The sequence below is a fragment of the Macaca mulatta genome, chromosome 13, assembly GCF_049350105.2.
Source record: "Macaca mulatta isolate MMU2019108-1 chromosome 13, T2T-MMU8v2.0, whole genome shotgun sequence".
Lineage (NCBI taxonomy): Eukaryota > Metazoa > Chordata > Mammalia > Primates > Cercopithecidae > Macaca > Macaca mulatta.
The window spans coordinates 53,060,917-53,076,829 of record NC_133418.1 but is presented as its reverse complement, the minus strand read 5'-3'; positions in this window follow the sequence as shown (position 1 = coordinate 53,076,829).

Sequence of the window (15,913 nt, the reverse complement as noted above, 5' to 3'; positions counted from 1 at the left end):
TCGCACTCCCGCAGGGGATCGGGGCCCCCTGGGGGGCCTTTGAGGAGCCCACTTGTGTCCCCACTGAGCTCAGGTCTAAGTAGGACACTCTTCCCTTTACATCAACAGAGATGTTCTGGGATCTTTTCTAAAAGGACTTGACCGAGAACCAAGGGCAAAACAAAAGAGCGAAATACACAAATCACTCACATGTATAAAGGGTAATACATTTTAAAAATACCTGCTGGTGTATTTTGCCTCTTTGTGATCTGTTTTTCCCTCTCCCTCCCCTGGAGCACTTTTACCATCTGGGCTTACTGCCTGGAGAAGAGGACAAGGTCAAAGATGCCTCAGGATATGAAAGACAGAAAGATACCCTGAAACCCCAGGAAAGGTGCCCCCCTCAGCTCTCACTGGAGCCACTGGCCTGGGAGCGCTCCCCCCATCTTGCAGATCCAGATGCAGTTGGGAGGCTTGGTGAGGCAGCAGCACTTCAGGGCCAAAGGCTTCTTCAGTCTAAAAAGGGATTCCCAGCCTAACAGATGCCCGGTTAGCAGGGATCTCGCTCCAGTCTGGTGGTGAAGGGCATGACGTTTGGAATCAGTCACACAGTGGTCCAAGTCCTGCCCCTGCCACTGAGCGATGTGACCTTGGGCAAGTCGTGTGACCTCTAGGCCTCAGTTTTCTCAGCTGAAACATGGGAATGATGGCTTTTTCCTCATGGGGTGTTGTGAGGACTACCTGAGATGATGCAGAGCAGGTGCTTAGCGCACGAGAACTGTAATCATTCACTTAAACAAGGAGCTCTGTCTGCCCTGCGTGCTGGGGAGGAGGCAAGGATTGAAGAAGACGGAGCAGTGGGGAGATGGCTCCCCTTGTTGGGAGGCTCCTCCAGTGTGGGGGCAATGCTGACTCATTTCTCCATTTAGAAAGGCTGGGCTTTCTCCCTAGAAATGGGGAAGGACTGCAGAGAAACTGTGCAGCTGCCTCAATGTCCCTCCACCCAACCATGTCTCGGCCACTGTGTCTAGGCATTCCTTTAATAGCTAGCTAGCAGCGTGACTGCGGTTATTCCACATGCTGCCTTCAGGTGGGCTATCGCCTCAGATGACCGCAATGGGGGTCCCTCCAGATGTGCACACTGAAGACCCCTTGTATAGACCCACTCATGCAGCTGGTTACGCCCAGCCACACTCCAACTCACCCAGGACACACCCGTACTCCCCCCGACCCAGTCACAACGCAGGCATCAACACAGCAAGCACCCAAGTGTGCTCTCCACATACATTTCCTCCCCGTGTGTGTGTGCGCGTGTGCGTGCTTCACATTGTTGGCCAGAATATGCTCTGGAAACCCAAGCAGAAAGGAGCATGTGAATGTGGCCATCAGGGATAAATTAATCCCAGACATATAAAGGGATTTTTTTTGTTTTGTTCATTCTCGGCCGTACTGCAAATTCAATTATGACTCTCTGCCAGCTACTGAACTGAGGGGACAAGCAAGTACGTGGCTGGGCCTGGAAAATGGGGCAGGGCAGGGGACCCTTCTGAAGCCACACCCTCATTCCTCCTCCCTGCTGTCCCTGGATTCCTGGATTCCCTGCACCAATCAGATCTTGGAGCAGCAACAAGGTGCCATCGAAGACGTGGAGCTGGTGGAAGCAGAGCTGCCTTCTGAGAGCTGAACTAGGAAGGGACTGTGTGCGGGCTCAGAGCATAGACTGGCAAAGCCTTGCCAAGGAGGCCACTGGTCCCAGGTCCTGGCAAGTCTTAATGGGCCGTGCATTCACCCACCCAAGGAGAAAAATGGGAGTCTCAGACGCCCACCTTGACAATGTCCGGGGAAGAGAGGCTTGGCTTGTGACTCCGTGGCAAGACTTTCTATCCCCCATGGCTAATGGGGTGTGGCCATGATATGTCCCTTGCCCTCCACATTCCTAGGCAGCCTTCTGATGGTGCTGTGGCTCCCAGCACAGGCCTGCTTGCAGGCAGTCCTTGTGTAAATTATGCTGGCGCAAGCTGTGTTTCCCACTGCATTCACATGCTGGCATTTTGGCTTCTACGCCCCTCTCTGAGTTCCGCTAAGGAGAGTCTGCCCCTTTGGGGACACACTCTGGACCCACCTTCTTCAGACCCACACAATCAGGGGTCTTAGCCTGCAAGCATGCCTAGGCTAGGAGCCCTCCTAGGTCAAGAATGTCCCTGGAGAGGCCTGCTGGGGAAGACACGACCAGCCTCTCCTTGGAGACGCCCATCTCATGGGTTGGGGGAGGTTGGGCATTCATGTCCGCCACAGGCTAGGAACGAGGCGCGTCTCCTCTCAGACCTAGGAGCAGTCCTCTGTGACATAGCTGCCTCCTCCTCTTCTTCCATTGGGAAGGGCTGCGATGGGGCATCAGTTACTTTAAAGGAATCCCTTGGGGTGTTTGAATTGCGCTTAATTGCATAAGAATGGCCAGAGGAGGCCAGGTGGAAGCCAGTTTTGAAAGAGGAGAGAGAATTGGAGGAGATTCGATTTACTGTTGTTTCTCAGGTGGTGGTGAGGTGGAGTGAGTGGGCAGTTGGGGTGTCTGAGACTGGGAGGGAGGAGAGTGATGGGGAAATTTAGTCCTGGTGGGGGAGCCGAGGCCCGCAGGGGAAAGCCCCCATAGGAAGAGGTCCCTTAGGGAGAAGTCCAGGGCCTCGAGGAGCAGGCCTCAGACTGGAGGCGGGGGCTCTGTTTGCCACTCCCTGGTGTCCTCTGGAGCCTCCTTAAGTAACCTAGGCCTGGCCAAGGAGAGCTGGGTTTTCACAGTAAGGCTCAGGCTGCCAGAAGAATGAAAAGAATGGGCCTGAGGGAGCACCTCCGCCATGGAGGGGAGGAGGGAAGAGGACAGAGAGGAGTAGAGGCCCATGTATGTGCTGTGGGCAGCCACGTCAGCCCTGGGTCAGCACCCAGTCTGCCTTCCCTGGGGTCTCTGCATGGGGGAGGCTCCACACCCTGTACAGTTAGGCTGCCCCAGGTGCCTGGGACTCACATCCCACCAGGCCAGGCTCCCAGGCCCTCACCTAGGACAAGCCCTCCTCTCTGCTCCTCTCCTTTTTCCTCCTGTCTGTACCAGGTAAGGGAGCTTGGGAGAGAGGGAAGGAGGAGGAGAAGGCGTAGGGTGCTCCTCAGAAGCCAGCCCTTCCCCCGCCCCCCAGAGATGGCTCATTCAGGGCTGAGGATGAAGTTTGAGACTGGCCCGCCTCCAGGCTGGTCAGAGAGGGAGCCCTGGCTACCGAGTGCCAACTGTGTATCAGGCACTGTGCTAGGCAACGATGCTGCCTTTAGTCCTCACACGTGAGAGATAGCTATTTTGAGCCCCGTTTTAGAGATGAGAAAACTGAGTCTCAGGGAGATCATGCAGCTGTTAATGAAAGGCAACCCCGGCCATGTGGACTCAGAATGTTTGCTTTTCGTGCTACCCCAACTTCCTGACTCTGCCCCCAGCACAGTCACCCCGCCCAACCAGTCTCACATCTGCTGACTTCCAGGCTGGACCCAGAACTCCTGCCAGGTGGGGAGGGGGGGACGCAGGAGGCAGCGGGAGCCATTGTGTGTAGGGGTAGTGTTGGCACTGTGAAGTTTACAGGTTTTTCATTCACTCATCAAATACTTATTGAACAACTGTGCCCAGGCTCTGTTCTGAGCACAAACTTCTTGCCCTTGTAAAAGCTCCTGGTCAGGGAGTCAGACGAGAAAGAATTTCAAGCGGTGATAAGGAAGCATTAGGAGGAAAAATAAAGCCAGGCGAGGAGGTTAAAAAAAATCACTATGGTAGGAACTAACTAAACGAATGAGCCTTTTTAGACGGGAGAGGGGAGAAGCCCTCTGGAAATGTGAAGCGGAAGCAGCAACCTGGCCGAAGGACAAGAGTGAGCCGTGCAAAACCTGGGGGACAGCATCACAGTAGGGGGCACAGCAAGTGGCAAGGGCCTGAGGCAGGACTGAGCTTGACTTAACTGTGTTTATACTGCCTGGAAGTGGGGCCTTCAGCCCTCTGTGGCTCATCGGAAACTTTGGGCCAGGGAAGGTGTCTCTGCTCATTCCTATCTGCTCCCTGCTTGACTCTTTCTAGGACCAAAGTGGGTGTCCTCACCCCCTCTAGGCTGAGCTGGGAAGACAAGCACAGAGCCCCCTTGGCCGTCTTTTTCCTGTGGTTGGCCACCTGGCCCCCAGCCTGGGCTTGGGAAATGCTTCCGGAGTTCACACTCCTCGCTGCCCACTCTAACCCCCGCCAGTGATCAGGGCAGCACACTATTTCCAGATGGGCATGGGAGACTATTTATTTTATTTTTAAAAATAGCTTTTATTGGTTTTTGTCTTATTACAAAAGTAATATATGTTCATTATAGAAACCGGAGAAAACAGCTAGCAAAAGGAAGAGTATAAAACAGCCACTAATCCCATTACTCAGAAAGAACCACTGCTGGTACTTGGGTATCTCCAGAATTTTCCATGTGAGTATAAAACATATGTTAGTATTTTTTTTTAAATGTGATCTCACTGTGCAGAGTGGTTTGTAACCACTGTACCGTGAATACCCATCCGTGTCTACATATTCACCTACAACATGATTTTATGGCTGTATAATCATTGATCGCTCGGAGAAACCATGGTGTATTTAGCCAGGGCTCCTATTGATGGATTTTAGGTAGTTTCCTTTTTCTTTCTTTTTGAGCATCTTCTCTGCAGGGCTTCTCCATGGCCATCCTGGGTGGCTGTTTTGAAGTGTCTAAGCAGTCACTGAGATATAAGGGCAGGATAAGAAGGCTCAGAAGGCCAGAGGTCTTGACAAGTCTGGGGTGGGTGGGTGAGTCCCTGCTTCCTTGTCTAAGGCAGGGATCTTTTAAGTCTCTCAGACAGCCCTAGGCAAAAGTTGAATCACTGGAAAGATTGAGGAGTTAGGATTAAACTGGGAAAACGGTGTTTTCCTTACAAGCGGTGCTGCCATAGAGGAAGGACACTCAGGCCTTCTGCCTGCCTCAGGGCACCTCCATGATCCCTGCCCAGAGTAGGCTGGGGTGGGGGATTGTGGGAGCAATGAGTTCGCCGGTCAGGAGGGCTGGGGTGGTCAGGATCACCTGCCTCCTCTGCGGAGGGCATTACGGGGAAGTTGGGGGTGGGGATGCGGGTGGGGGGTATTAGGTGAGGCCCCCAGGGACGTGTAGATGTATGGATGAGGGAGGCTGTCTGAGTGTCACCAAGGGTGAAACACCTCCTTTGCCTTCTTCATGAGGCTGCCTCTGATTTCTCCATCCGGGCAGGCTTGGAGCTCCTGCTTTCGTGGTGTGTGTCTCCTCAGGGCCGTTACCACCCGCTGCTTACATTAACAGGAATCATTCAGGCCAGCCTGAACTTGACTCCAGCTCTCTGGCTTCTCTCCCCGCCATCTGTGAGGCCTGGGGCAGTTGTGTCCCTGCTCCCCCTAGTCAAACACGGTCAGGTCATCAGAGCTCCTTCAGTTCCTGTGAGGTCCAGATGCCAGGAATGTGGAATGTGGCACCTGGTAGATGCTCAGCTTTAAAATCTTCTTTTACATTTTCTTCTCCCACCTTTGACTAAGTCTTTGAGGGGATGTAAAGCATCTTCCTCTTTGTGCCTCCCCAGGGATGGTCTCTAAACCTCTCCCTGGGAGGTGCACAACACTTCACTGGGGTATGGGAAGAAAACATTTACAAATCCAATCTGTTATTCTTTCTTAATATATGATGTTTGGATAGACCTTGGACGCCACTCATGCCATGTGACTCATGGTCATGTGTTCTATGCTAAGTGCATAGGAGTCCTGAGGGAAGGCAGTGGTAGTGCCATCCTTGTTTTTCAGCTTTTGGTGTATGGCTTTTTGTGTCTTAGCTTTTGGTGTGAACCTGGTCAGTTAAGGGGATTTACAGATTACACATTCTGGATTTAACTAAAGTAACCCTCATGGAAATGGACATACAGCTTAAAATAATTCCTACCGTGGAACTACTCTGATTGAAATTAAGCTAAGCATACAAACAGGGGAAAATGGTGGCTGGGAGATAAGCTAACCATGGGAAGTAGAAATGACGGCACAGCTAACCCATGCATTCACCACATGCAGGGGCTCCCCAGAGAAGCTGCATTAGGAAGTAAAAAACATGCCGGGTGCCGTGGCTCATGCCTGTACTCCCAGCACTTTCGGAGGCCGAGGCGGGTGAATCACCTGAAGTCAGGAGCTCAAGACCAGCCTGGCCAATATGGTGAAACCCCGTCTCTACTAAAAATACAAAAATTAGCCAGGTTTGGTGGCGGACGCCTGTAATCCCAGCTACTCAGGAGGCTGAGGCAAGAGAATTGCTTGAACCCGGGAGACAGAGGTTGCAGTGAGCTGAGATCGCACCATTGCACTGCAGCTTGAAAAACAACAAGGACATAATCAGATCTGCCAAGAAGTCAGTAACACCGCTGAATGACCCAGAGGCCTTGCATGGGTCACCTGCAGCAGTGGCCCTCATCCTAGACCTAGAACCTGCCTTGAAGTCCTCACTGTTGTCCATGGATAGATGTGTGGGGAGAGAAATCAGCATCTGGGGGAGTGCATGTTCAGACTTTTCACCAGTGGAGGTTTGCTATCAGTGCATTTGGAGGCCACCGCTTCACAGCCTCCAGCCCCAGGCTGGGCACACAGCGGGGCTCAGGAAGCTTGCACAGGCTGATGTGTGTCTTTGTGTGAGTGCGTGTCTGTAAGAGGTTTTTATGACTAGGCGTTCCACTCACCTCCCTCATTCAAAGCCCTCACCCCTCCTTCTCCTCCATCCCCCCCTCAATTTTTCTCTCATTTATTCCCTCCTGCCAGTGGGTGCCCCTGCCTGACCCTCATTAACTCAAAGTGTAAAAACCATTTGTCTGCAGCCCCCTTTCCTCCCTCCTCCCCCAGCTGGGGCTGGGGCATGGCCCTTCTTTCCTCCCATGGAAGCTCAGACCTCTGTGGTTTATGAGCGAGACCCTAATCGGGGAGGCCCCATAGAACAGGCAGGACTTGTTAGGGGATGGCCTCAGGGCTGCTCAGAAGACCTGTAAAAACTGAGTGATACCCCTGGGGAGCCCAGATCCTCTGTCATTCCTCAGAAGCTGGCAGTGCACTGCACACCACTAAGGGCCCCGTCTTCAAGGACAGTGATGTAGGTGTCATCCCCCCAACCCAGGGCTGTGTTGGACATGACTCTGCAGCCATGTGTGGATGGACAGTTCTTGGCTCTGCACCCCTGCCCGATCCTCCAGGGCAGCTCTTGCCCCAAGGATCTCTGACCCCAACCTTCTCATCTGGGGAGGGCAATTGTTCATTCCTCAGCCCCAAAGGAAGGGGACTTGGACAGGGAGGAAGGAGGGCAAATTGGACCTCAGAGTACACTAGCTAATACATGCTTAGAACCGGACAGGAGTATTTGTAGTATGCCAAGGAGGCGATGGATCAGGATGGGTGGCTGAGGAGTGGGTCCAAAAGACTTGGGTGGTAGCACTGGAGATTATGAGGACTGCAGACTGTCCTTAAACGAGGAGAGAGCTTCCCAGAGTGGGGATGCTAAACTGCCACTCAAAGGCAGGTGGCCTTCTCCATCAGCTCCGCAGGATGCACTGGAGGTGAATCCCAGGGCGGGGGACCCAGGTCCTCCTCTGCTTCAGTCTTAGCCGGCTGCCAGAGGGGCTGGTTGGCTGCCCACCAGGGCAGAGAGAGGTGAGTGGACTGGGGACATTCCTGCCCCCACCCCCCGCCCAACCCGCCCCATGCTACTCCCTCTGGCAGCAGACCAGAGGTATCCAGGAGCCAGAGGTGGACCCAGGGCTTGTGGCTAGGATCCCTGCCTGGCCCTGTGCAGGAAGGCATTGAGTTTTCATTCCTCAGGGGAGCCACAAATTTCCTGACAAGCGAGCGTGGTTGGGTTTATGTAACGTAAACACCTCAGCACACAGTGTTCCACCTGCAGGGGGTACAGGTGGGGGCCTCAAGTGCTGGCTGCTGGAGGTAAGAACTGAGGAACAGCCAGCCTCACCCGCGAGCCAGGTAGGAGCCACCTAACCAGTGTGCCAGCTAGGCTGGTGCAGAGTCTGAAAGTCACTCACCAGTGTTCACTCACTGGCTTCAGCAACGACCTCTCCAAGATAAGGGTCACTGAGCAGATCGCCCCGCCTCAGGGCAGGCGAGATGAGACCCTCTACTTCTCCCTCTGCTTTCTCCATTCTCAGACTCTGATAGCCCAGGGCATCCCCAGGAACCCCAGGGGAGGCGGGGGAGGCGAGGGTGGGGGGTGGTGGTGCTTGACTAGGAATGGCTGGGGAAGGGCTGCAGGAATCTCCACTTCTGAGCTGACATTGTTCACAAGACAGGGACAGAAGTGAGTGCCAGGGGCAGGGCTGGGGAGAAATGTGACGGCCCTGGTGGGGCCCCTTCCGGAGATGCTCTGACTCGCTCCTTGGTCTGAGGCCGGCCTGACCTGGTGCTACACGGGGGCTGCCTGGGTGGCCCTCCGCCGGTCTGGGCTGTCCCTAGGCTGGGACTAGGCCCTGGGTGGCTGCACTGGGATTCACTCAAAGCCACCGCTGACCTGTCTCCCTGTCTGCCAGGGTAAAAATAGATGTTTCCACTGCAGCCACCTCCGCAGCTCAACTTTCTCCTACTTGAGCCCCTGCCAGTGCTCGGCTCGGGGACTGCAGCATGAATTACAGGGCCGAGCTTGGCGTCAGGACCTGGCGTCAGGGCCCTGCTGCGGAGCCAGGCTGCTCATGAATGCCCTATTGTTTGGGGAGGTGACCCTGTGTGTCCCTCCTTGGGGCCTGGGGCCTGCCCTGCTCACCTCCAGGCCTCTTCCCATTCCCTTTGGCTTTGTGCCCACCTGGCCTCCGAGTTCCTCACCTGCGCCTCATCTTACAAGGGAGGCACAGTCCCTTCCATACAGGGCTAGCTCTACGGGCATGTGACTTATGCAGTCCCACAGGGCCCCACGCTCAGAAGAGCCCCACGTTTGGCTTAATGCCCTACTATCACCACCTTGACATTTCTAATAATTTTGGAAAAAGGCACATTTGTGTTTTGTACCTGGCCCTGTGAATTATGTAGGTGGGCCTGCTCCATTAGGAACCACTAGTCTGATGAGGGAGACACAGCCTCTGCCTCCACAGCGCCCCATGTCTGATGTGAGAGCATCTGCTCTCCTTCAGGGAGCCCTTAGATTGGAGAAAAAGGCATGGCTGCCCTTCGAATGCACACTGATAGGGCACACGTGGACTTTGCCCCTTGTGAGCCCCCAGGCCTATGTAGGAGACCCCATCTGTGCTCTCAGGGAGCCTCAGGTCTTATGGGGAGATACGGCCCCTGCACTTGGAGAGCTCAGAGGTTGGTGGGGAAGGCATGGCCATTGCCATTGGCAAACATGTATTCTGATGGGGAAGACAGAGCCTCTACTAAGCCCACAGTCAAATGGTGGAGATACTGCCCTTGGGGGCCCTTGGGACCCATGGCAAAGACCAGACAGACACTCGTTCACATGTGTAGCAGGGTTGGTCCCTGCCGAGACTCGAGGCCATTCAGGGTATGGGGGAGTCTGGCCAAGGGCAGGGCTTGGGGACGTGGGTAGACACAGGCCCCTATAAGTGAGCTGCCGAGGAGGAAGAGCTGGGGCCGGGCCCTGGCCGGAGAGGAAGGCAGGCATGTGGGTCCTGCGGGGGTGCACGCTGGCTTGTGAGGGGGTCCTGGGAGGATCAGAAGGATGTTTCAGAGGACCCAGAGAGCGTGGTAGAGCTTGGATGGTCCTGAGGGTGGCAGGCCCAGAATAGCGGGGGCTGGTGTTTTCCTGGCAGAGCAGCGTTTGGGCCGGGGCCTTGCCTGCCCGGGGCTGGGGGGTGCAGCTTGCAGTGGAGGCCGGGAGTGCAGCAGGCCCAGAGGACTAGGACACCTGCGTGAACCCCTAGGACCCACTGAACTCCCTGGGAGTGGGTGGGTGTGAGGGGGCCTCACTGGGGTCGTGTGAAGGGGAAAGTGGTGACCGGATGTAGGGCCAGCTGCCTCCCCAGCCACAGGGAGAGCAAGTGGCTTGGCAGCAGCTCCTCTGGAAGCCTTCAGAGCCAAGGGACCCTGGCTCACAGGAGGCCTTTCCCCATAAAGGGAGGCTTCCTGGAGGAGGTGGCAGGAGGATCAGAGCTCTGAGAATGTCTCTGCCTGTCCATCAGCCTGCCTCTTCTTTGGGTTGCACGTTGCCCTCTCAAGGCTGCTAGTATAAAAGGACCCTCAAGAGGTGCCCACATTAGAGATGGTGAGGAGAGGTCTCTCTGGTAGGTGACGGGCTCCCCTGCCCTGTGAGGAGCTACAGTGCAAAGGCGAGTGGCAGGCAAGGCGGAGCCCTGGAGCCAGCTCCCCCTGCATGAGTGTGAGGGCGCTGCCCTGGGGCCGACCCTTCCTTCATCCAGAGCCCGGCTGTGGCTGCTGACTTGCCTCTTACACCTCCCTTTGGCCTGGCAAGGGTGACCAGGAGTTGGCACCCCAGGTCAGAGCAGCCAAGCCTTGGGGAAGCATCTCAGGGTCTTTCCCATGTAGAATCCTGGGCAGTGTCTTGAGGAAGCAGCACCCCTGAGTGGTCTGTGAGAAGCAAATTAAATCATGGTCAGAGGCCACAGCCACTGTGCTGCTCTGCCCCTGGAAAGGGCTGGGGGCCGCAGCCTACCCTGAGCTGGCCTCAGCCAGTCCACCGACCACCTGATCCCCAGTGAAGGCTAGGAGATGGACCTCACGGTTGGTGGTGGCTATGGGGCTTGTTTGACCTCGACTGTGAGTGTGCAGGGAACTCTCCATGGAGCGACAGGAAGAGTCCTTTCACCAGGAGTTTGGCGACCAGGGGCTGTTAAGGAGGAGAGAAGGGAGGAGGGAGAGATGATGGAGAGAGCGCTTTTGAGGACCAGGGTGAGGGCTCGGTCTGGGGCTGGGAAAAGACTTTTTAACCTCTGCAGAGTGACTATGCATCCAGGTGAGGGAGAACTGGGGACCTCTGCCATCGGGTCCACCCAGGCCTGCCTTCTTAGCAGACATGTCCCTTAACCAGGCACCCCGGCCACTGTCCCTGCCTGGCTCAAGACCCAGCTCTGTTGGTGGTATGCTCACTGTGCGTGATGTAGCAGAGTGCGCTCCAAGATGCCAAAGCCCTTCCTTAGGAGCCCTGCCATCGTGGCCATAGCAGCCGAGTCGGGGGATGTGTGGCAGATCAGGGGAGGATGGAGGACAGCAGCGGGGGCCTTGCTCCTACACTCCCTGTCCTTGCTTGCCCCTCGGAATGGCACCTCTGCAGGTCAGGCAGCAGAAGGGAAGGCAGTCAGGCACCAAGGAGGATTTCTGGATGGCCCCACCAGGTAATGCATCCTGCACCAGAAATCCAGACATGTGTGGAGTTTCTCCTTCCTGGAAATTGAGGGCAAAGACACCCCCAGATCCACACCTAGAGCTGGGTGGACCACGTGCCGACATTCTCAGGGGAGGAGGAGCCCTTCCCTTTCTTCCCCAACCTGGGTGCTGACTTCAGGGATCAGCTCAATCCAGGCCTTCTCTGCCCTGGAAGAGCAGCTTCTGCCTGCACCTTTCAGCCCTAGCCCTCAGATCCTTCCATATGAGGAGAAGGTAGGGCCCCCACCCAGCTGATCCAGTCCACCTGTGAGGCCAGAGGCGGTGGGAGCCTGCCTGGGTCCACACAGCCACACAGCGGGGAGCAGAAAGCAGAGCTCCACTCTTCCTCGTGCTGCCCACTTGCATGAGTGTCCTTACTTCATTCATTTATTCAATCGGCCAATAGGTGCTGAGCATGTGCTGAGCCCAGAAGGCTGTGCCAGGAGCTGATAAATGAGACTGCCCCTGTCCTTGGGAAGGCAGGCAGATCTGGGCAAGTATATATCCCCATGCCCTGCAGGGTGGCAGAGGCTGCTTCTGGGACAGGGAGGATGGTCTGTCCTACTGGAGGGCGGGGTGTCCCTAGGAAGACGCCTGACCAGAGACTTGTGGGATGAGGAGGATGGGATCAGGCTGTCCATGTGAGGCAGCTGAGGCTGAGGGCCGAGAAGCTGTGGGTTGGTTGCGGGGACCTCGGTGTCCAGCTCTCTCCTAGGACCCTGCTTTCCCTCTAGGTCTGTGGGTCTGGCCTCTGCATGACCTCCCCTCCCTCTCACCTCAGGACTGGGGCGCCTCTCAGTCACCCGCTTTTCTTCCTCTGCCTTCTCCTCCCCGCCCTGTCACCTCCACTCCAGAAAGCAGCTTTCATTTTCCCCACCTGCCTCTCTCCTCTCATCCCCCAGCATCTGTTGGGGAAATTGGGCCATTTGAAGAATAAAGGAGAAGGCAGGAGAGAGGAAACTCCCATCTCAGGGCCCAGCCCACAGCTGGGGTGAAAACCTGTTCCTCGTTAACACCCTGAGTAAGGGACCAGAACTGGGGGCGTCATGCTCCCCAGCCTCCCTCAGGGACTAGGAGGGGAAAGGCATGCTGGGAGATGTTAGCTGCAGTGATTGGGAGCAGATGGGAAGGGGTGGTGAGGGGCAGGAACACTGGGAGGAAGCCTGTGATGGTGGGAGGGAGCATGCGTAGAGGGGCCTGGGAAGACCCTCACTAGACCTCTGGGGTCCTGAGCCCATTATCTGGAAACAGGTCTTCCACAGGGCACCCTTCCATCCAGACTGAAGGGAATTCCACGTTTGGGGTACGCGGAGGCCTTCGGGAGAGTGGAACCAAGAGCCAGGTCTCTCTTTGGGAGAGCTAGTGGAAGCTCCTGTGTGTGGACACTGGGGGCCACACTGCCCTGGCCCTCACCTGAGACCTTGAGGGTCAGAAGATCCCTGTCCAGGATCCTGGCAGGGGTGAGGTGCGGATGGAGCATACGTTTGGATCTGAACTGTGTACGAGGAAGCCGGGGTCTGCTGGCCCAGAGCAGGAGGGGGACACAGCCTGCAGGGAGTGAGGTGGGAGCCCAACAGAGGGGACATTCTTTAGGGCACTGCTGGCTGGTGACCAGCATTAGGGGTGTGACAGTGGTGGTGGTGACAGCGATGTGGAGGATTGAGGTGGAGGTGATGGTGCTGACGGTGACCGTGTGACAGCAGGATGGGGTAATAGTGGTGGAGACATGTCCTTGCTTGGTCCACTTTCATGGGGTTCAGGGGGTATCAGAGGGTATCAGCTGACCCTTCTCAGCTTCCTCTTCAGCACTCCCCATCCACCCATCTCCAGCCCTCAGAACACCGTAGGAAAGCGACCTCAATTGGAGATCTTAATTTAGAAGCTGTGGAGTTCCGAGTTACAGCAAAGGCAGACCTGTCCCCTGTCCCCTGTCCCCACGGGACTCGGCTGAGTGCAGCCCCCACCTGAGTGTCTGTCCTGGAAACAGGTGTGGGCTGAATTGGGCTAGGCCTGGAGAATTTCACTGGCCACTCTTCACCCCTGCCTCTCTCCTCAGCCCTCAGCCCAGAGCCCATTGTCTCTGCAGAGAGTAGTGACGTGGTGTCAAAGTCCCCAGCCATTTTAGAATCCATACGATTGAGGTCCTGAAGGAAGAGGCAGGGCTGGGAATGTAGGGTCAGGACCATATTTGTGTTCCCCCTTGGCCCCAGCTCCTCATCCAAGCACTCCTCCTACCCCACCAAACCCAGGCTCAGGCGGGCCCCTGGTCTACACTTCCTGCTCCACGTGGCTTGGACCCAGATTCCTCCTCCAGTCTTTTAATTAGATCCTGCACTCATTAGCTGCCCGAATGCCTTCCAGACACTCGCAGCTGCTCTGGCCCTCTCCACACCTGCCTGTCCAGCTGGGCCTCCCCACACCTGGAAGACATCGAAGCCTCCAGCCAGGGCCCCCAAATGGCAGCCCCTCCCTGTGGCCTCTCACAGCAGGGGCCAGAAGAGACACAGAACCTTCCTCTGAGGGACACTGGGGGCTGCAGGAGAGGTGCCTCCCCAGCCCTGGCCATGTTGGCCCTTGCAGGGAAGGCTGGGAAGTGAGTTGTGGCCACAGCACAGGAGACAAGAAGTCAGAGGACCCTTCTGACCATGGTCAGAAGAGCCAGTGTCTCCCTGTACCTAGGCCCTCCCTGCAGGACCTCTCTTTAGAGAACCTGCTCAGGGCTTAGAGTGTTTGCCATCTGTATGTGGGGAGAGGACAAGAAGGTCTGTGAGAGAGCTCAAAAAGAGGGCTGGAAGAAGCTGTGGCTTTAATCTCAGCAGGCTTCCCCGATGAGGGGCAATTCCTAGAGGATTTGCTGGCCCAAATCATCATTCAGTAAGTGTCAGAGGGTTCAAATCCAGGGTCTTGACACAGCCTTGAACTCTCTTGTCTCTAGTGGCTGTCTTCTTTCCTGGTCCACTGAGTTGCACCAACTCCTGGGCACCAATTGCATGGACTCAAGTGAATGAATTAATTGAACACTCACATATGAGGAGTCAGGCACTGATACAAGTGCTTGCAAATACGGCCACTTAATCCTCACGCTAACCTTATGAGATAGGCACTATTACCTGTTCCCCTTTCACAGACAAGAAATAGAATAGTCGAACGGCTCACACACATTCACATGAGTTGTAACAGGCTGGCAGTGACAGGATCCCAATTCCTGTCATCTCTGCTGTCTGTCCCCGTGCCTGATTGCCTCCTTAGAATACACACTGTGCATGCTACTGTCTGGAGTGGGGCAATAGTGGTCCCGGGGCCTTTCCCTCCAGGAACCAATAGGTGCTGGAATTACTGTCACCCCTCCCGGGGAAGATGGGAGATCCTGGCTGCGTGGCCAGGGCCAGGCAAAGCAACTTATTTCTTGCATACTCGGTGTGTAATGTGAAATGGGAAAACTGTGCTTGGAACTGAGGATGACATAGAGAATGGCAGGGCCTCCCCTATCACAGTTCCGATCCCTGCCTGGAAGGATGGAAGTATCCACTGCAGCTCAGCACCTCTGTTCCCCTAAACCCTAGGATGATATTTTTTTGAGATTTAGATCTTTTTCACTAAGTAAAATGTCTAAGGACCCCAATTTATTAAAACAGGTAAAAGCAGACCTGAGCTGGTTTAGGGCTGGTTTGGATGGGAGTGATGGTGAGGAGGCTGATGCTGGGGTACCTGGCCCCTTAGGGCACCTCCAAAGCACCTTGAACAGCCTCAGGACTCCCCGTACTGGGGAGTCATTGTCCTGATGAGACCAACTGAGCATCTTTCAGGGGGCAGATGGTGGCCTGGTTGATGTCCCAGCCAGTCCTCTTGAGCCTGACTCAGGCCACTCTCCTTCCTCTCATGTGATAACAATTCCAAACTGAGTGAGTTGGCCTGGGGAGGACACATGAAGGTGACAGCATTGAGCTGCGGTTCACTCATATACAGGGAGCAGAGGAGCAGAACAGAGAGAGCCCCCTGAGCCATCCTAGACGTGTGTGTGTGTGTGTGACCTTAAAAAGTTTTTCCACCCGCCCTCCACCCCTCATTGTGTTTCCCCAGCAAGACTCGGGAGGGGCTGGCTGCCAGGACCAACTCTAAATGTCAAGGCCTGGAAAATCCAACTTGGGGCCATACATTCCTACCCCAGGTGGCAAGATCGTGGGGGCAGAGACTGGGGCAGGATGGTGAAGTTAGCCTCCTCACCCCATCCATGTTCTACCGCTGCAGAATAACTCTATGGCTAGTCTGGCCCCTGGGCGTCCCCGATCCAAGCTCCTCCTTGGCCACTGCACACATCTTGGTCAACTCAGGCCATGTCATGCCCCTGCTGCTCATGAACCTCCAATAGCTCTCTATTCTCTGACAGTGCCAATATTAGGTCCTCAGCCCAGCACCTAAGTTCCTGCCATGAGCTGATCTCATCAGTTTCATGTAGTCACTCCTGCACCCCCTTCTAGAATCAACCTTCTCTGAGAAACCTTTGAGAACACCAGTGTTTCT